The following is a 20156-nucleotide window of genomic DNA, read 5'->3' as shown; positions in this document are numbered from 1 at the left end:
ATAGATGAAGAAACTGAGACTCAAGCGAGCGGCGTAACCCAAGCTCGTCAAGGGGCAAAACGAGAATTCAAAAGCCAGGTCTCTCTGGCCTCAGAGTCAGTTCTCCAGAGCACAAGAGGACCTTGAATATGAGTCGGGACTGGGTTATTTATTGATGAATTTTAATAGCAGTCATTTGATGGGCTTCAAAACTGCAGTATCCACGATCTCATCTGTTGGTCCGATATTTATGGCCACTTACGGGTGATATCTGTGTGGCCCTCCATTCATTCCACTCATTATGGTTTTCATTAAGAGCCGAGTCCGCTTTAGAAGTCCGTTTGTCACTTTTAACTGCTCTGTTTAGTCGGAGCGCCCTGATCCTTCTTCAGACAAGCAGAGGGAGGCAGCTCGGGATGGCCCTTTTCCTCCTGCAGTTGTGTGCCGGCGGCGGGTGGGGCTGTGCGGGCAGCGGTGATGAGAGTGATGGGGACGTCTATGTGTTGTGAGTGTGTGTGACGAGAGTGTGTGTGTGTGCGCGTGTGATGGAGGACTGTGAAGTGTGCATGCTGTCCGTGTGCTGGTGTGGAGTGTGAGTGAAGGGTATGAATGTGTGTTGTGTTCCTGAGTGTTTGTACTGAAGAGTGTGTGTGTGTAGAGTGAGGGGGAGTGTGTGTGTTGGGAGGCTATCATTCACTGTATCCTTTTTATTTTCAGAAGCACCCAGATGCTTGAATTAAGGCCTAGCCGTTTATTTCCAAAGCGCAGGGGTTGCCCCCTCCTCCCCCATGACAGCCTCCCAGGCTCCCTCCCCTAAGACATGCTTGGAGTTGGAGGGGGGTCTTGAGACCAGCCTTGCACTCATCAGGGACCTTGAATTCTTGCTTCGAGGTCCCAGGGATGGAGATCACCCTTCCTCCCTGCATTTGCCGGTTCATAGAAAGATTCTTGCTTTGGACTAATCTTCCTTGAGGGCGGCCTGGAGCTGTTTTACTTTGTTTAATTCATATGCAAAATGGCTACTCCTGAGGAATCCTAAGAAAAGACATTCAAAGGGGACGTGCTTTATCCTGTCCTTTGCTGTCCCCAGAGCACCCCCGAAAGCTCATTCTGTCTGCTGGCGTCTGCCCAGGACGCTTCACCCTCCCCCTCCACACAACCCCCTCCTCCACGGAGCCTTCTCTGCTCCTCAGCCCACCCTTGACTCCCACCTTCTCTGGACTGCCCCCAAAGGATTTAGAAGAGACACAGTGCTTAGAATCCAAAAATATTCTGTCTGTGGGTCATCTGGGTAAAACTCTGGTCAAGCCACGCTATGCATTTCCCCTCCCTGTTTCACTAGAGATGCCCTGTTTGGGCTTCCCAGGTGGCACTAATGGTAAAGAACCCACTTGCCAAAGCAGGAGATGCAGGTTTGATCCCCGGGTTGGGAAGATCCCCTGGAGGAGGCATGGCACCCCACTCCAGTGTTCTTGCCTGGAGAATCCCATGGACAGAGGAGCCTGCGGGGCTACAGTCCACGGGGTCGCAAAGAGTCGGACACGACTGAAGCAGCTCAGCACACATGCACACCCTATCTGGGCCTCAGGCCAGTGGAGATGATGGTTCAGGTTGTCTGCTGCACAAACACATCTTGCGGAGGTCCAGTTCAGTTCAGTCGCACCCAACTCTTTGCGACACCATGGACGGCAGCACGCTAGGCTTCCCTGTCCATCAGCAACTCCCGGAGCTTGCTCAAACTCATGTCCATCGAGTCAGTGATGCCATCCAACCATCTCATCCTCTGTCATCCCCTTCTCCTCCCGCCTTCAATCTTTCCCAGCCTCAGGGTCTTTTCCAATGAGTCAGTTCTTTGCATCTGCTGGCCAAAGTATTGGAGTTTCAGCTTCAGGGTTCATTTCCTTTAGGATGGACTGATCCAATCTCCTTGCAGTCCAAGGGACTCTCAAGAGTATTCTCCAGCACCATAGTTCAAAAGTGTCAATTCTTCGGCTGAGGGCCAAGGGGAGCCAAAACCAAGTCCTTACTCATCTTACCAAACCATGCACCTAGAGGGGTCCCCTTTTCCAAATTACACAAAAGGGCTGAACTGGCTAGAGGTGGCCAGGAGAGCCTCAGAGGGCTCAAACCTGTTGTCTCAAGGCCTCTAGTTGCAGCCAGAGGCATGCTTGATGGGGACACAGAGAGGCTGCCTCCCTGGCCCTCAGCAGATGAAGCCAGGCCCCTGCAGCCCTCCTGCAGAAGGCCTGGAGCCCTCGCATCACACTCAGATCACCACTTAACTCCACACAGCTCTTGTCTGACTACAGCTTAATTTTCACTTCTCGGTTTCTGCCTTTTAAATGACCTAAGTCTTTTTCTCACATCTTTGTTGTGTCTTTCCAGATAGTCAGCAAGCTCTAGGAGGGTGGACAGCATGCCCACCCTTTGCTTTTCGCCACCCCTGTGACATCTATCCAAAGATTCAGCCCCACTGGGGGCCAATTCAGTATTGTTGATCCATTGAGCCGCCATCTGAAGGAGTAGCAAAAACCAAAGCTCTGTTTGCAAAGCCTTGATGGATCCCTTTCCTGAAACACCAGCTCAGCTGAATGTCTCAGGGGACAGAACCCATCCACTCAGCCTCCCTCCTTCTCTGGTTCCTAAGGGGTAGAAGGGTATGGAGAAACTCAGCCCATCTCCTGATCTCTCTCCAGGGTGACACAAAATGCTGGACAGGAAAATGAAGAAGTGGCCCCAGTCCTCCACCAGATTAACCTTTGATTATCACTTAGCAAAGCATCACTTGAGGCTTTCCAGGTGGCACAGTGTTAAAGAAACTGCCTGCCAATGCAGAAGATGTGAGAAACATGGGTTCGATCCCTGGGTCAGGAAGAGCCCATGGAGTAGCAAATGGCAGCCTGTTCCAGTATTCTTGCCTGGAAAATTCCATGGGCAGAGGAGGCTGGTGGGCTAAAGTCCCTGGGGTCGCAAAGAGCTGGATACGACTGAGCCCACACCCATGCGTTACGAACCATCGATTAGACCTCAGATGTGTGGTGGCTCAGCAGGGACTAAAGCTGTGCCCCTCCAGATGCATGTCTTTTTGAATGAGGGACAGGCCGTCGTGGAGACAGAGCATCCCAGGAAATGGCCTTTATCTGGCTCTGTGATGTGGCTGGGTTGTGCCTCTGTAGGACAGTGTATGAGGCACGTCCAGCCTGCAGCAGTGGGAGAAGTACCTGCCCACCTTTCTTCCTCGGGACTCCAGCCCCAGGCCCCTGGCTGACCCCCTCCACTTCCGTCTCCATCTTTCAGCATTGGTACCCCCTCAGCGCGCTCTCACACTCCGAAATAAAGCACTCAGGCAGTCACAAAATAGCTGTATTGATGCTCCACCCCGCATGCCCCGAGATGATAATGCATCGCCCGTCGTGCGTATCCAGACGGAGCCAGATTATGCTCAGGTGCTTAAAAGTCCAGGTCTAATTAGAGTTCCAGGGAATCAAGCCATTGTATTATTAATGATTCTCCGCCAATGTTCTGATTAAAACAGTAATTTTAATAAGCACAACTCGATGCTAAGTGTTCACTGAGCACCTAATTACATCAGTTATAACTCCAAAATTATTTAAAATTCCCCCTTTTTTCCCCCACCAGACCCGGCATGCACCAAGTAAAATAGAGACTCAGACAACTCGGTGATTATTTGGTCTAATTAATTTCTTAAGCACCTGTTTTTTTAATAAAGAATCTTTTGTCTGTCTTCCATCTCCCCACCTCCCCCTCCACCCCTTTCTATGCTCAGAGGCTCCGTGTCATTGGTTGCATTTGAGGCCACCATCAAAGGAGGCCACGAGCAGAAAGAAGTGAGAAAGGGAAAGATGTGGACCTGCCCCTGCGCCAGCCTCCAGGCGAGGCGAGGTTGCAAAGTTGCAGTCTGCACTGATGGCTCCAGCCTGGCTGGGCTGAGAGGGCTTGTAGCCAGAAGCCAGTTCCTCACCACATCCTTGTCTCCTAACTTAGACCAGCTTGGGATGTCTTACTTAATGATCGCACTTGCATCTCCAGGAGGACGAAGGCTTCCTTCCCATTGTCGCTGTTCACAAATCCTTTTGACCCGTGAGGCACTTGAGTTTGAAAAAGAGACCTCACACCTGTTCACTAACTGCAAGGACACCAGAATTTCAGAAAGAGGGGTCTGCTGAGTCATCCGGGAGTTGACGTGCAACGTTTCCTTTTAAAAAAAAATCGTGTCCTCAATCAGTTGTCAGTCTGTCCCCGGAAATAACTCCCCTGCATTTGTGCGGTAAACTCGATCCTGAAGAGTTGCACTGCTCCGGCTCTCACTTCATGTGACCCTCATGACAACAAGAGAGTTAGGAACAGCAGTTGTTAGCATTCTCACACTCAGCCAGTATGTCGGAGAACCAAATCGCAGCTTTATTTTTTTCTCCCACCATCCCTTCACCTCTGCCTGGGGCAGGCTGCTTAGCTCATCATCTCACTCTTGGATAATAACAAGTCCTTCAGGTCTCAAACACAGTTTCCAGCTAGGAGTATAATGCCTGATTCCAGACTAGAAGTAAACGCTGGACTTCACTGATGCCCAGATCTTTCTCCCCCCAACCCCCTGGGTCTGCTGCGTGCTCCCCACTTGCAGAGGTAGGGAGACACGTTTCTTCTCTGTCACTTATCCACCCCCACTCAGGCTGTGGTCACTGACCCCTTGCACATCCTTAGCCTACCACTGTCACCAGGGAGCTCAGTGACCTCCCAAAGTCCTGCCTTCCCTATGTCTCCCAAGAGTTCACCACCCTACCCTCTCGATTTCTTGCTTCCCAGCTCTTCCTGTCCACTCGGACCCCTACAGTCCTGAGGATACATCTCAGGCTTGCTAAGAGGTCATAATGAATGTGCCTCCCTGGTGGCTCAAATGGTAAAGAATCTGCCTGCAATGTGGAAGACTAGGGTTCAACCCCTGGGTTAGGAAGATCCTCTGGAGAAGGGCAATGGCAACCCACTCCAGTATTCTTGCCTAGAGAATCCCATGGACAGAGGGGCCTTGTGGGCTTCATTCCATGGGATCACAGAATCGGACACTACTGAACAACTAATCCACAATGAAGGGTGGTTGGGTTGCAGCATCCCAGGGCCTTCTTCCGAACATCTCATAAAATCCTTTTGTCATTCCCTCGACCACATCATTGCATTAATCTGGGTCAGATGATGCAAAGGGTAGAAGGTTCATGTACTTGGATCTTAAGAACCTACTCTGAAATCTTGCCTGAGAGCCAGCCATCCTACTTTAGCAGGCAGGAGGAGAAGGGGACGAGAGAGGATGCGATGGCTGGATGGCATCACCGACACAATGGATATGGGTTCGGGTGGACTCTGGGAGTTGGTGATGGACAGGGAGGCCTGGCGTGCTGTGGTTCATGGGGTCGCAAAGAGTTGGACACGACTGAGCGACGGAACTGAACTGAACTGAGTCGTATCTCAGCGCCTTGGTGGATGCTTTCATTTTGACATCCACTAATATTTACAAGTGCGGAAACTGAAGCTCAGAGGGGGTAAGTGTCTCACCCAGCACAGCTGAGCTGGTGTGGCTGAGCCAAGTTTTTCTGACAGTAATAGTCGTGTCCTTTCCATGACACCGTGCACCTCTGCTGGGTTATAAACATTAACTCTATTTAAAAGAAAAAAAAAAAAAGCCTTCACGTCACCTAATGGATCCCAGCAGAATGCCAGGAGCCTCAGCCACACCTAGAGCGTCTTTGCATAGTTCTTAGTACATTTACTTAAGGAGCTTAAAATAAAACCTGGATCACCCGGCAAGTGTGATTAGCTTCTCAGCAGGTATTTATAGACCTATTTTATGTAAGAAACTGGAGTTGGAACATACAGGGATATCTCATATGAAGAAATAGAAAGTAGAGCCCTGAGAATAACCTAAAAAGATAGAGACCTCAGAGAGTTTAAAAATTATGTTCAGAGTCCTGCCAGTTGGGCAGGGGATCGGATTCTAGACTCAGAGAGAGGGGTCACAGAGGTTGATGGAAGAGCGTTCGTGGAGCAGGGATTTGCATGCGCAGGAGGGAAAGACATTCTGAATAGCAGGAACGTGTGAGCAAAGCAAGTTAAGGAGGCAAGGCCATGCTGAGCAGCAGAGGAGGCCTGCCTGCAAGGCGTGGGATTCACACTGACAGAAGAGTCTGGGGTGGGAATGTGAGCTCGGGTGGGGAGCAGAGGTTAAAATGCTGAAACACTGGGCTGGGATGTTTGGCTTATAAACTTCCTCCAAGGAGCATTTTTCTCTTGTTTTTGAATTTTTATTTTTTTGGCAAGGGGAAGGTATTGATTTTTGTTTGTATTTTAGCCGAGGCCATAGTTGCAGAACACTGCCTCTGAGAAGCCTTCCCTGACTTTCCCTTCCTGTTTGCTCTTGTAGTTTTGCCACATTCGTCCTAGTGAGGTTTCCTGATGATGTGACGTTCCATGTGTCTTCCTGACAAGACTATGAGTGCTTCAGGGTCAGGACCCAAAGTCTACTGGTCTTTGAACTCTATGCCTACACAGACTATATAGCCGGCCCTTCATGTGTTAACTAACAGCTGTATCCCAAGCACTAGGCTGTGTTTTCCAACCCATGTCACCCTTTATGCCTGAGAGGCAGTTTAGTAGGGAGGTTCTGCAGCCAACCTGCCAAGATTTGAATCCCAGACTTACTGACTACAACTTACTTAATGGGGTATTAGTCGCTCAGTCATGTCTGACTCTGCGGCCCCATGGACTGCAACCCACCAGGCTCCTCTGTTCATGGGATTCTCCAGGCAAGAATACTGGAGTGGGTTGTCATTTCCTCCTCCAGGGGATCTTCCCAACCCAGGGTCGAACCCAGGTCTCCCACATTGCAGGCAGATGCTTTCCCGTCTGAGCCGCCAGGGAAGCCCCCGGTGGCTGTGTGACTCTCAACAGATTCGCTAAGCCTGTCCTCAATTTCTTCCCCGTCTGCAGAGAGAAATCCTACACAGGTATGTGCTACAGCCATCACCATTTGTGAAGTCGCTCAGTCATGTCCAGCTCTTTGTGACCCCGTGGACTGTAGCCTACCAGGCTCCTCCGTCCGTAGGATTCTCCAGGCAAGAGTACTGGAGTGGGCTGCCGTTTCCTTCTCCAGGGGATCTTTCCAACCCAGGGATCGAACCAGGTCTCCCGCACTGCGTGCAGATGCTTTACCCTCTGAGCCACCAGGGAAGCCGCAAATGAGGCTCGGAGCAGAGTAGCGTGCCACGGATCACATTGGCTGAGAAGCAAAGGGGCAGGGGTCTGGACCAGGCAGCTTGACTGCAGGGCCCGTGCCCTTAAGCACTGCGCCTCTTTGAGGGGAGAGCCGAGGGTGTGCAGAACGCATGCAGGGCGGAGAAGAGAGAGCGGTGGCCACCCGCCCGCCCTGCCCTGAGCAGAGCGAACGGCCGGCAGGGAGGCCCGGCGCACTCCCGGGGAGGCCGCGCGGGCCTTCCCGCTTACCCCTTTCCCTCCGTCTCCGCCGCCCGGCCCGCGCCTGGGCCGCAGCCGCGCTCCTGACCGCCGGCTCACCGCAGGACACGCCCGCTGCTCGGCCTCTCCGGCGCCTTCTCCGCGGGGCCGTTTCCGCTCGCGCTGCTCTGCTCGCACAGTGCCCTTCCGAAGATACCGCCGAGTGTGCCCGGCCTCGGGGCCGCTTCAGCCCGGAGGGGTCACTCCCCGTCGAACCTCTCCTCTTTCCCTTTCTGGCTTCTCCACCAGAGCGGATGGTCTTTATCCACTTGGCCCGTCTCTACAGCTTTCCAGAGCCGCACCGAGGCGTGGGATTCAGCGAAGCCCCGGCGTTTCCCTGCCTCACACCACCTTGTCAAGGTTGAGTGAAGGCGTGTGTGTTAGTCCCTCGGTCGTGTCTGACTCTGCGACACCATGGACTGTAGCCCGCCAGGCTCCTCACTCCACGGACTCCTCCAGGCGAGAATACTGGAGTGGGCTGCCATGCCCTCCCCCCGGGAAATGAGTGACTGCGTGAATGAACAAGCGAGCTCTGTACTGAAAGCAGGGCTTCCCAGGCGGCTCGGTAGTGAAGAGCTCACTTGCCAATGCAGGAGACATAAGAGATGCCAGTTTGATCCCTGGGTCCAGGAGATCCCCTTGGGGAGGGCATGGCAACGCACTCGGGTAATCTCGCTTGAAGAATCCGGTGGACAGGAGCCTGGCGGGGGCTACAGTCCGTGGGGTCTCAAAGAGTCGGAAACAACTGAAGCGACTTAGCACGCACACAGGCATCCTGAAAGCAAGTTAACAATCTTAATGTAAGTGAGGAGACTTGTAACATGCAGTCGTATCCGCCACCTCTGTCTCTTACACGTGTGCATGCACACTTATCCGCCACCCACCAACTTGTCCTGGAAAGCTGTGGATCACAAGAAGCTTCTCTGTCCTTTCTAGGGGAGCTAGTCACTCAGCATACGAAGAAAAATCAGAGTGTTTTCACATCAGATGTGTCAGGGAGGGCAAGATGTCGTCGTGTCAGATAGTTAGCAAGGCTCGGTGAGAGATTGCAGAAAAGACGCCCTCCCTGGGTCTACCGCAGACCAGGGTTCTGTTGCGCAGTGGCTTCCCGTCAGCTCAGAGCTGTACGGGGCTCAGGCAGAGAGGGGGTCCCGCCTCCCACCCAGCACCTGTGGGCAGGGTGAGACAGCTCTGTTGCTGTCTAATGCGCACAGCTGCTGGGGGTGGGCCGACCAGGGGCCTGGGAGGTTTAGCTTACCCAAAGCCGAGTCCAGCATTTACTGTCTGGTAGTATTGCATTCCCTACATCAAGATGACCTGGAAACTTCAGCCCCGGGGGCCCTTCACTATCTCGGAAGTGTATTCCAGGGAAGGTATCTAGGTCCCAAGACCCCACCAGCTTGTCTCAGTAACCCTGCATGCTAGCACCCGAGGCAGAAATGCCGTCGGGCACCAGGAAGCAGAAACTGGAGCTTGGTTGGGAGGCAATGCCAGCAACTCTGCTAAACCGGGCTTGGTATGATCCCCTTGGGGAGTAGTGGTGTCCCGAAGGCCCACTTGCCGTCTTAGAGGAGTCCCTGAGTCCCCTTCTCAGACAACGCTGAAGGAGCCCCACCTCCTACCCAGGCAACAGAGAAGGTGTTCTTAGCCCAGACCTCTGAAGCCTCTTCACCGCCCTGATGGTTCCCTCCCCAAACCTCACCTTTCAGAGCTTATGGGCGGCAGACCCTTCAAAGAGAACTCGGGATTAACAGGAGGGCCACGCCCTCCTGTCTTGCTCTCCAGGTGACGGGAAGGCAGGGGAGCCGGAAGTTGAAGGGGCGGGGTCCCGAAACCAGGGTGTGTTGGGCAGGCGTCCCACTCTCCGATGAATCAGGCTCCATGTGGCAAGGCTGCCCCTGGGCCCGCTGCAACCAGGGGCCTGTGGAAAAGCCTGGATGCACGGGAGTGTGAATGGATGGGAATGGGCTGGTGAAGGGCGTCCTTGCTGCATCACCCCATCCCCTTGCCATCATCACTCTCCCCCTCTGGGGTTGATGACGAGTTGATGTTGGCCCTGCGGGGAGCTTCGTGGGCCTACTCTAATCCCGGCCATCTGGTTTCCAGGTGAGAGGTCTGTTTTAGCTATTTCTTAGGCCCTATTTCCCAAATCCTCTCATCCCCTATTTCCTACCCCACCTGCTTTCCCTCACTGAATAAATCCACGGTTGTCATGGAGACAACATAGTATCAGCATCTCTGCTGCTTTGTAGATCCTTCCGGAAAGCAGAACTAGAAAGGGCCCTCCTTGTACCTCCCTAGCCTGTCTGGCACAGGAATCCTGTCTGAGAAGGTGTGGGGTGGTGTTTGGATGTTTCTGCTTTGCCCGCTCACTTTCCTCCCTCTGTCCTTCCTTCGCCCAAGTTCCATCTTCTTAGGAGATAAGTCCGGTTTGACTTTTTTCAGCCGAGGGTCTAGCCTCAGGGTCCTGTGTTCTTCAGCCTCCAGTAGGGACCGTGTCACGAATAAGGGGAAGAGTGAGGGACTGTGCAGACGAGATTCTCCCCAGGTGATGGATCAGCAGTCTCAGCGCAGAGTGGCGAGGTGGCTCGCTCTAGATCGCCCCACACGGAGTGCAAAGCCTGCAGCTTCCCTTGCAAACACTGCCACCTTCAGTGGGTCTACATCGAGAGAGAGCACAGTAACTGCCACTATTAAGCACCAACTGTGTGCAGGGCTCTCCGTGTACAAATGTCACTCAAACCTCCAAACAACCTTGTGAAGTTAGTATCATTGGTGTCAGCGTGTTACAGAGGAGGAAACTGAGGCTCGAGGGGGACAGTGAGGACCCTTTATTCACTGATCATCACTGCAGCTGGGTTTCAAACTGACGACTGTCTCCTTCAAAGCCCCACTTCTTAACCAGGACAAAGTAAATACGGCCTCTACCAAAAGGATCCAGGAGGGGCCATCCTTACCCAAGTGTTCATCGATAGCGTGAACTCCACTGTTTGGGGCCAGAAATTGCTTTCCCCATCATCCTTTCCCCTTTGACTCCTACATGACCCTCTGCTGGGTTTTATGAATGAGAAGGGGGAAAAAAAATATGTCATTGAAAAGTTCAACCAACTTTGACTCCCATTCTCAGAGTGATAGATAGCTTTAATTACTCTGAACTACTCAGCCACTCCACTCTTCTCCCCCAAGTCATTAAAAATAGATTTTTTCTCTTTGAACTTCACTCCGCCCTCAGGTCTCCAGATAGTAAGGAGTTCTTCGGAGAGAGCCCCAGGGTCAGCTTCTGGTCAGAAGGTTGCCTGTTGTTTTGGTGGCAATCGCAGGGTCCAGAAACTCCAGCTGGCTTTCTGGGGGGTTCACATCTTCTTCTTCTTGATGCTATTGACCACGTGACTTTCGCAGCTCAGAGGACAGGCAGGGGGCTGGATTGGTGTTTACTTTATGAGGATTTAAGGGGCTCTCACACATCACTATTGATTTTTAAAGAACTGGACCTAACCCTGGGAACAAACAATAATGACTTCTTCACATTAATTACAGGGAAGTTGATTCTTTGGAAAGGCCGGAGCTGAAAATAGGAGCTCGAAGGGCCCTGCGCCCTGATGAGCAAGCAGGATGAAGTGAGAGGGGTATGGCAGGCTCCATTTTAAAAATAAAGGAGGTAGGCCTGAAGAGGTTAAACCGCTTTGCCGAGGTCTCACTGCAAATGACTAGCAAGGCCAGGACAGGAAGCCCCTGCCACCTGGGCCTCCAGGCGGGGCTGGCTGAGGGCTCGTGGCTCGGGGTAGAGGGCGTGGGGCCCGTTCAGAGCTGTTTCCATCACTGCTCTGGTCCTGGCAGGGTTTTAAGGCATCCCGCAGGGCATCCTCACCCCCCCACCAGTCTTTCCCCCTCCTTGCCCTCTCGCACCAGCCTCTGTGTCGTCTGGCTCCAGATCCACCAGCCGACTCTCCGTCAGCACACAGAAAACGAAGCGCGCGGCCGGCAGTGGTCAGGAGGGGAGGCGTCAGTACAGGGGCCGGCGCCCCTGTCCAGAAGGAAGAAAGGTGATCCTGACGGCCAGCCCTCGGGGCAGCCCCGGGCGAGGGGCCTTCCCTGCCTGCCGCCCCCGTGCCCCCCTCATCACCCCCGCCTGGCAGCCGGGCACACCCGGACTCCAGTTCCATTTCCGCCACCTGCAAGGCATACAACTTGGACAGGTTATTGAACCCAAGACTCAGGCAAACCCATGCCAGATTTCCTGCCTGGAGAATCCCAGGGCCGGGGGAGCCTGGTGGGCTGCCGTCTGTGGGGTCGCAGAGTCGGACACGACTGAGCGACTGAGCAGCAGCAGCAGTTTTCGAACAAGCGCGGTGGGTCTCACCCCTCACCTGCGAGGCTGGTGCGAGGGTCGGGTCGGGGACAGAGGACGGAGTACAGCAGGTGCAGATGAATGGCCGCTGTACTATTGTTCCCACCGCTCCTTCCCCTTCCTTGGACAAAGCTCAGCCAACTGCCCGCTCAGAGGAAGGTGGCGTGGGCCCAGGGGCGCCCTCAGCAGAGGACTTGGTCCCCCTCAGATCCAAAGAGGGGGTCTCACGGCTGCCCCCAGCCACACCTGGCAGAGGAGAACGAGGTTAAAATGCCGCTTCGGGCACCCGGTCAACAATCAGCTCTTTGCCTGTAAAGCGCAGGAGAGAGAACAAGGGTATTATTCCATGAAGTCTCGCTGAGCCAAAGGACTATCGTACCAGGTGTATTAGGAACCCGGGGAGGCTGGCCTGTCCCTGGAGGGTCCGCTTTGGCTTGGGTGCCTGAGAGACTCTGGCCAGGCCTGGGGGCTGGACGAGGCCTCCCTGACCATCTGCCTGTGTTCTCTTCCTGTGAGAATGCTGAACTCTGGCCCTGTCGGGCGTACAGGGAAGGCAGAGCCCCAAGTTCTCAGGCCGGTTGTACCTGTTCCCCATGGGGCTGACAAGATTTGGCTAAGCCTGTGAAGAGAGACTCCTCCTGCCCATCCGTGCCAGCCGGTAACAACAGCCAGGCGCCAGCCAGCTCCTAAGAGCAGTGGAGTCAAAAAGACGGAAGCCCAGCCTGCCTTCTGGTTGCCTCCCACCTCTTGAATCCCGCTCTGACCTCAGCCTCCATCTCCTGGGACTGACCCCTGAACCTCCTGTCCCTCTTTTTCTCCAAAAGATCCCTTACGGCATGTCACCACTGTGGTCACGAAGGACCCCCCTCCCCTCCAGCTGACCTATTCCTCTCCCTGAGACGGGCCGCAGCCAGCCCTTTGTGTGTATTAGGGTTGTATTACGCTCAGTCATGTCCAACTCTTTGTAGCCCCATGGACTGTAACATGCCAGGCCTCTCCGTCCATGGGATTCTCCAGGGAAGCATACTGGAGCAGGTTGCCATGCCCTCCTCCAGGGGATCTTCCCAACCCAGGGAACGAACTCGGGTCTCCCACCATGGTGAAGGCAGATTCTTCACCATCTGAGCCACCTTGGGCACCTCTGTTTCCTGGTGAAGCAAATGGATCTCCCACTACATAACAATCCGCAGCCTCTCTGCCTGCAGGAGCTGGGCACGGCGCACGAGATAAGCTCGGAGGGCGTGCTCACACCCTCTCCCGGCCTGGCTGTGGTGGTACCATGGAACCCAGCCCGCACACGGGCCCTGGCAGGGCCTCCCTTCATTCTGCCCTCGGCCTGTGACTGTAGATGAGCATCAGGTTGCTTCTTGAAAAAATATATCTGGTTTGGGAAAAAGAGCAGAGAGGAGGTCTGAGACCCTACAGACTCCAAGGGAAGGGAGGGTGGCCTGGTGCGGAGGGACCATCAAGAGAAGGGACACAGTATGGGAGGGCGGTTCCGGGAGCCAGCTGCGTCTCAGCTGCTGTGCGCTTTGCCCGGGGCCTGGGGACCCTGAAGCTGTAGCTCAGGCCAACTGCATGCTTCCACGCAGGCTGTGTGTGTGCCCTCCCACCCCCGCCACCTGGCTCTCAGCCACTGAGAAGGCCGCTGTTTCTCTCCTTGTGTCAGGAGGCAGGGGACATGTGTGGGGACAGGTGGGGACATCTGGCTGGGGGAGTGGAGCGCAGGTTCCGGGAAAGCAGGGGCTGAAATGCTCAGTCCCCAGGGCCCCTGCAGCCTGGGGAGCGGCGTTCCCTTATTCCTCCCTCTCTCCTTCTCTCTCTTGCCCAATTGCCAAGGGCTCCTGCCCGGTCTGGAGCAGAATGGACGGCCCCCGAGAAGGGCCTCTGCACTTTGTCCTCTGAGCCACAGCTGTCCCTTGCTTGATGTCCCAGATGTCCCTCCATCGTGCATCTGTCCTACCATGTTAAGATGATCCAGTTTCCTTGGTTTTGTCCTCAACCAAACCATGGGCTCCAGAGAGCAGAGAATGCAGTCTGATGCCTAATGGAGAGCTTGCACGCCAAGTCGAGTCCGGCTCTTTGCGGTCCTGTGGACTCTAGCTCGCGAGTCTCCTCCATCCATGGGGATTCTCCAGGCAAGAATACTGGAGTGGGTTGCCATGCCCTCCTCCAGGGGATCTTCCCGACCCAGGGATCGAGCCCCAGTCTCTCATGTCCTGCTTTGGCAGGCAGGTTCTTTACCACTAGTGTCACCTGGGAAGCCCAGGAGGGCTTTGTGTGTGTTAGTTGCTCAGTCGTGTCCAGCTCTTTACAACCGCATAGACTAGAGCCCGCCAGGCTCCTCTGTCCTTGGGATTCTCCAGGCAAGGATACTAGAGTGGCCTTCTCCAGGCCTTCTCCAAGGGCTTCTCCCAATCCAGGGATCGAACTCGGGTTTCCCACATTTCAGGCAGATTCTTTACCTTCTGAGCCCCCAAGGAAGCGCACAGTATAAATACTCTGTAAATACAGAAGGGTCCCGGGGGACCCAGGCCCAGCCCACAGTCAGAATTCTCTACGTTGGTCTCCTTCCAACTCAGGTGTCTGTCCCATAGACACCCCCGGATTCTCAGAACCCGGTAGCTCCTTCTAGGTGTCCACACAGGGCGGCAGAGATGCGGGCTTGATTCTCTTCCCCCAGGTTTACCTGCTGAGGTCTGCTGTCCCTCACTCCACTGTTAGTTAGGGAGCTCTTCTCTGAAGAGGGACGGCTTGGCACCTGATGGAGTAACTCTCCAGGCTGATGGAAACCACCGGTGTCACAGAGGTCTCCAGGGCCTTCCCAGATGGTCCAAGGCCTGCAGGTGTGCCGTGGCCTTCGAGACCTTCAGGAAGGAGGCAGCTTCTAGCCCTTCCCTTGGTGACTTGTCCCCAGAGCCGATGATCATCTGCTGTCACACCCTTTGTTGAGCTAGACCCCTCACGCCGTGGGCCAACAGGGGCAGGGGTGGGGAGCTGGGACCACTCCAAACTCTGCGCCCTGCTGAGCCCCACCCGCATTATATGAGCCCCTGGGACTCAGGCCAAGGGGGAGGCCCTGGAGACTGGGGCCCCGGAGCTGGAGAAGCCAAGAACGCAGTGTGAGTCACCTTTAATGAAGAGTGTTTCTTAAGTAAATGACTTAATAGGGCAGTTACATTCATTAGAGGCGTGATTACAAGACCTAAGATCAAGTAGAGATGAATGCCGCCTGAGCGGTGGGTGGACTCCAGTGTGACGCGACCCCGTGGTCCAGGGAAGAAGGCGGTGGAGGCGGGCAGAGGAGGGTTGTCCTCACTGCAGCACCCGTGTGCCCACCCAGCCACCCGGATCCCCGCACTCAGGGGTGGGGGGCGGGGGGAGCCTCAGGCATAATGAAAGCGCAATCATAATAAACAAACACTAATTAAAGTGTCATCATCGAGTGTCCCATTAGACTCTGAGTCAGCCCTGACAAAGCCCCGCCTGATGCGGTGGACGCTTTCCAGGACCAGCTCCCTTTCCTTCTCAAGCTTCCCCGAGACAGCACGCATCCCCAGCCCATCCTCCCCCACCCTCCAGGCCCCGGAGCAAGTGCCCTCCTGTCGCCTGCCTGGTGCTGACTGAGTGGCCCCTGACCCCAGAAGTTTGAACTTGGTTCCTTCGGGTCTGCCATAGATTCGGAGATACTGGAATCAATTCCTCCCTGGACCGTGCAGCGGTCCCCAGACCAACCTCCAGCTCTCCTCCCTGAGAGTCAGTCCAGTTCCTCCTGCAGCCCCGAGGCAGGGTTTGATTCTATTTCTTCGTGGCTCTGGGCAGAGCTTGACATTTAAAAAGATTTCCCAGGACGTGAGGTCACATTTACCAGTGGCTCTCATAAAAAAAATCAGCTGGAGAGCTTGTTGGAACCATTTCTCAGGCCCTGCCTCATACCAGAATTTCTGACTCAGTTGGACTCTGGATTTTGATGTCTCTTAAGCTCACAGGTCATGCCAAGGGTGTTGGTTTGAGGATCCAGGACGCCTCTTCATGGAGGACACTCTTTTGTCCAAGGAGTGACGGGCTGGAGAGCTGACATTGTGTATTCCAGCTGTGTGGACTTCTCTGTGCTTCCCAGGTCAACCCAGACCTGCTCTCCAGATTTATATATACTCATCACTCTTTTCCCTCAAGCTTTGCTTTCCTGTTTGCTCACGTGGTTCCTTCCACCCGGGACGCTCTTCATCTGTGTAAATACTATTCACCCTTGAAGACCCAGACCCAGGCCACATCCCTCACAAAGCCTCCTTGGGACACCTATCTATAGCCACACTCGCCCCGTGAGAACAAAACGCCAGGCACCCAGCGACGTGTATCATTTTAAGTTTTCTAGCAGCCATATTTTAAAAAGTAAGAGGAGGCAGCTGAAATCAATAGTTAGGTTTTATTTAACCCCAAATTTACTAAGTTTTCTCAACACTTGTCAATAAGAATTATTAATGTGCTATTTTCCATCCTGGTTTTTCATGCTCAGTCATCTATGTCCAGTTGTCTTTAGAGCGTGTCTCAATTCGAACTAGCCCCTTCCAGATGCTGGTAGCTACACGGGCCCATGTGTTGGATGGCATAGACGTAGAAGTAGTTTTTTCTTTGCTCTGAATTCCCTCAGCCCTCTTTCAATACCTCTCTTAGAACACACATCACTTTTCTTGTTTTTATTGCTAGTCTGCTTGCAACTTGAAGGTGACGGCTGTGTTTTAATGCTGCTGTTGATTTTATTGCCCTAGAGTGCCCAGCACTGGCCTTTCTGTACGATGTGATCAATGCCTACAAGTTGATGAATGAATATGGAAGCACATGATTATAGGAAAGACAGAGCACCCATGGAAACACCTGACTTTGAGCGTCTCCCTCCAGTCCCCTCTGACGTTTCTCTCCTCTGGTTTGATATGGCTGTTAGATCTCCGGGAAGAGAATAAATTCAAGTTTTAGGACCCCCACTCTCATAAAAGTTTCCTGTTTCACTTTGCTCTTCAACTCTGTGTATTAAAAAAAAAAATTCCCACCAGGAGGGCCCAGGAAACAGGAAAATAGTTGTGCAGTTGGTTTCATGTTTGGAGAAGAACAGGCTTCTCACTATCTCCGCGGCACTTGGCGTGAAAGTGGGCTTTGTTGCCGGAGACACTGCTCCCATTCAGGGCCCCGTTCCCCAGCTGCTGAGAGCAGGGCTGTGTTTTGACAGACGGGCCGAATGCAATGCAGACAGTTGTTTTAATTTCCAGCCAGATGCAGACATCACTCACACGGAGCCCGAAACCCAGGAAAGGGAGGCCAGGCACTGGACTGCAGCTCTCAGGCCTCTGAGGGTGGGTTGGGAAGGGGAGGGCGCTAGCGGAAGCCCCCCTGGGCGACTGGGGTCACAGATACCCTGAAGGGCTGAGGGTCCCCAGGCGCGGGGAAGGGCCCGCGGGGAGAGCATCCGCCAGGCGCACGCCGGAAAGGTGCTTCTGGCAGGAATCGTAGGCCGCGAGTCAGGGGTCAGCGGGGGCCCCTTAAGGCAGGGTGCTGTCGGCGGCCAGCGCTGTGGCTGGAGCCTTTGAACCGCCCACGTCATTCAGCATCCTCAGGGAGGGGTTAGGAGCATCCTGAAAGTCAGAGCTGGAAGGACTCAGGCGGCCCTCCTCTGGGTGCAGAAGTATACCTCCCGAAGCCTCCCAGACACACGTCCCCTTGACTTGGCTCGTGCCGCCCATGGACCGGAGTCCCTGCTGGAAGCCCGTTGCCGCGCTGGACAGCTTTGACGTTCTTCTGTCGAGCTTTCCTGGGTCTCTTCACTCCTGGGTCTCATCTCCGTCACAGCGCTGCCCTTCAAACCACTTCCATGCTCCCCGTGAGATTCACCTTCTCTGAGCTAAAGAAACATCCAGGTCTCTCAAGCTGTACCTCAGATGCCAGCGCTATGTCCCGCCCCATCGTGACCACCCTGGGGAACTGTGTCTGGTGGGGCCGCACGTCCCCAGGGGCAGGCTGCCCAGACCTGAACTGGGAACTCCCCAGGGTGGGGCACCTCCGTCCTGACACCACGTCCATTAACGCGGCCTGTGACCCAGTTAGCCCCAGAGCCGTGCCATCACCCAGTCAGGCCCTATTGGACCTCTGAGTTGAGAGTCCACTCAAACCTGCACACCTGTCATGCATGAGCTATTTCAGACCAGCTATCCTCCAACCTCCACTTAAAATATCCACTTTTTTAAGCTGAATTTCCAGATTTTACACTTACACTTTCTGCATTTCATTTATTTTATTATTAAAGGCAACTCAGGAATGCTTAAAGCTGATCGTGTCACTCAGGGGAAAGCTTTGTAATTCAGAATGTTAAGTGTTAAGATGTGGGGAGAATGAGTCGGTGGGGGGCACCCAGTAGAGAGAAGGAGGGTTTCTGGGCTTGGTACCCCAAACCTTTCATGATCTGACCCCTGGTCACGGACACCAGCCTCATCTCTCAGCTCATCACATCCAGTGTGCATGCCACACTTGAGTTAGGCTGAACTGAGCCGTGATTCCCAGGTGATGCAGCTGTAAAGAATCTGCCTGCAATGCAGGAGACACAAGAGATGAGGGTTTGACCCCTGGGTCGGAAGATCCCGTGAAGAAGGCAATGGCAACCCACTCCAGTATTCTTGCCTGGAAAATTCCATGGACAGCGGAGCCTGATGGGCTACAGTCCACGGGGTCGCGAAAGAGTCAGACAGGACTGAGTTCCCATGCACCAAAAGCCATGATTACTTCTGCCCGTGGTAATCTCTCAGCTATGAAGGCCCTTCCAGGCGTCTGCAGCAGGCCCACTCTTACCCTGACTCACCCATACTCAGCTGCTGGTCCGTTTTCCAGACAGATTGTTCTGGGTGGCCCCTCCTTTGAGCTGCCAAGGCCTCCAGGGCATATACCCATTGCCTGCGATGGATGTCGGCCACAATGTAGAGTAGGTCTCAGTTTGTAATTACCAAGTCCCGAGGGCTTTGTGCTCGGCAGGGGGCAGATCTGTGTCCGGCTCACTGCAGTTTCTCTGGCACACAGCACTGGAGTCTTGTCTCAGTGACATCTGATAAACGGTTGCTGGGTGAGCCGTGTTAGACTCCATCCCGAGCCTCTCGGGAGGATGCTGTGAAGGCGTCTCCATCAGACTCTTCATCCCCTTGCCAGAGGCGGAACACTGGGCCGCTGGACCACAGGTTGTGTTTCCGCTTGACTTCCCACATCCAGTAGGTGGGAGACCTCTCTGCCCTAACAAATGAGATCCCATTCCCAGCCTAGCAAATGTTTTTGCAGCCCAGCTGCCTGTGGGCTCAGCCGTCAACAGATACCTAGGACATACCGAATGCAAGACTTCAATCTGCTGACCCTCTGCCTGGCCTTGGTGGTGCCCCCGCTGGGCAGGTAAGGGTGAGGAATGAGCTCACAGGCCTGGTTTCTGTCCCCGCACAGCCGGACCCGGAAGCCAGGAGGAGAAGGCTGCCTGCTCTGGGGGGTCACGGGCTTGAGCTACACACTCCCCCTTTCCCCAGCAAGACGACATCAGACAGGCAGCTCATCTCTGTTCCCATTTAGCCAGACTTTTCAGAGGATGGGAGATTTACTGGAGAAAACTGAATACAGACATCAGAGAATGAGATAATTGGATCCAGGTGGCACGTTTGGTTGGCTGTAAAAAGACGGTGCCGCTCAGTGAACATTATTTGATAGGGAAAGTTTCTCCTCTCTCCTTTTATTTATCAATGTTTTCTTTGCAGGCAGGATGTCTCAGCCCAAGCCCAGCTGAAAGCTCTCCAGAGACGAGCTGGTGGCACTCAGTGGCCTTTCAGCAGAGTTAACCATTTCCAGCGTCTGCCAGGAGCAGGCCCAGCCCTCCCGAGGACTTTAGTGCAGGCAGAGAGAGGCTGGAAGGCTTGCTTCCACCTCTGGGGCAGGTCAGAAGCCTGGGGGCTGTCAGCTGTACCTGCCTCATGCAGGGGAAACAGATGAGAACACGGGAGGACCGGTTCAGCCCTGTTGTCACCTCTCTAGGGGTGGTGGCAGTGCAAGTGTGCACACACACATGTGTGTGTGTACTTGCTCAGTCGTGTCCGACTCTGCGAGCCCATGAACTGTAGCCCACCAAGCTCCTCTGTCCATGGAAGTCTCCAGGCAAGAATACTGAAGTGGGTAGCCTATCCCTTCTCCAGAAGATCTTCCCGACCCAGGGATGGAACTCTGGTCTCCTGCATCGCAGACCGATTCTTTCCCATTTGAGCTGCAGTGGTTAGGTGTAACTGAGTCTGAACACACCGTC

The 20156-nt window shown here is 54.2% G+C and overlaps 1 protein-coding gene across 1 annotated transcript in view; it reads left to right on the top strand.

Annotated features, from left to right (window-relative positions):
• Positions 1 to 20156, top strand: part of PLXNA2 (plexin A2) — a 231634-nt gene that overhangs the window by 123635 nt on the left and 87843 nt on the right. The gene's annotated exons all lie outside the window — the stretch shown is intronic.

Source organism: Moschus berezovskii, chromosome 17 (assembly GCF_049115385.1).
Source record: "Moschus berezovskii isolate FMDL1 chromosome 17, NW_MosBer_1.0, whole genome shotgun sequence".
Lineage (NCBI taxonomy): Eukaryota > Metazoa > Chordata > Mammalia > Artiodactyla > Moschidae > Moschus > Moschus berezovskii.
Note: the sequence above shows the minus strand (reverse complement) of the source record. Positions and strands in the feature narration are given on the sequence as shown.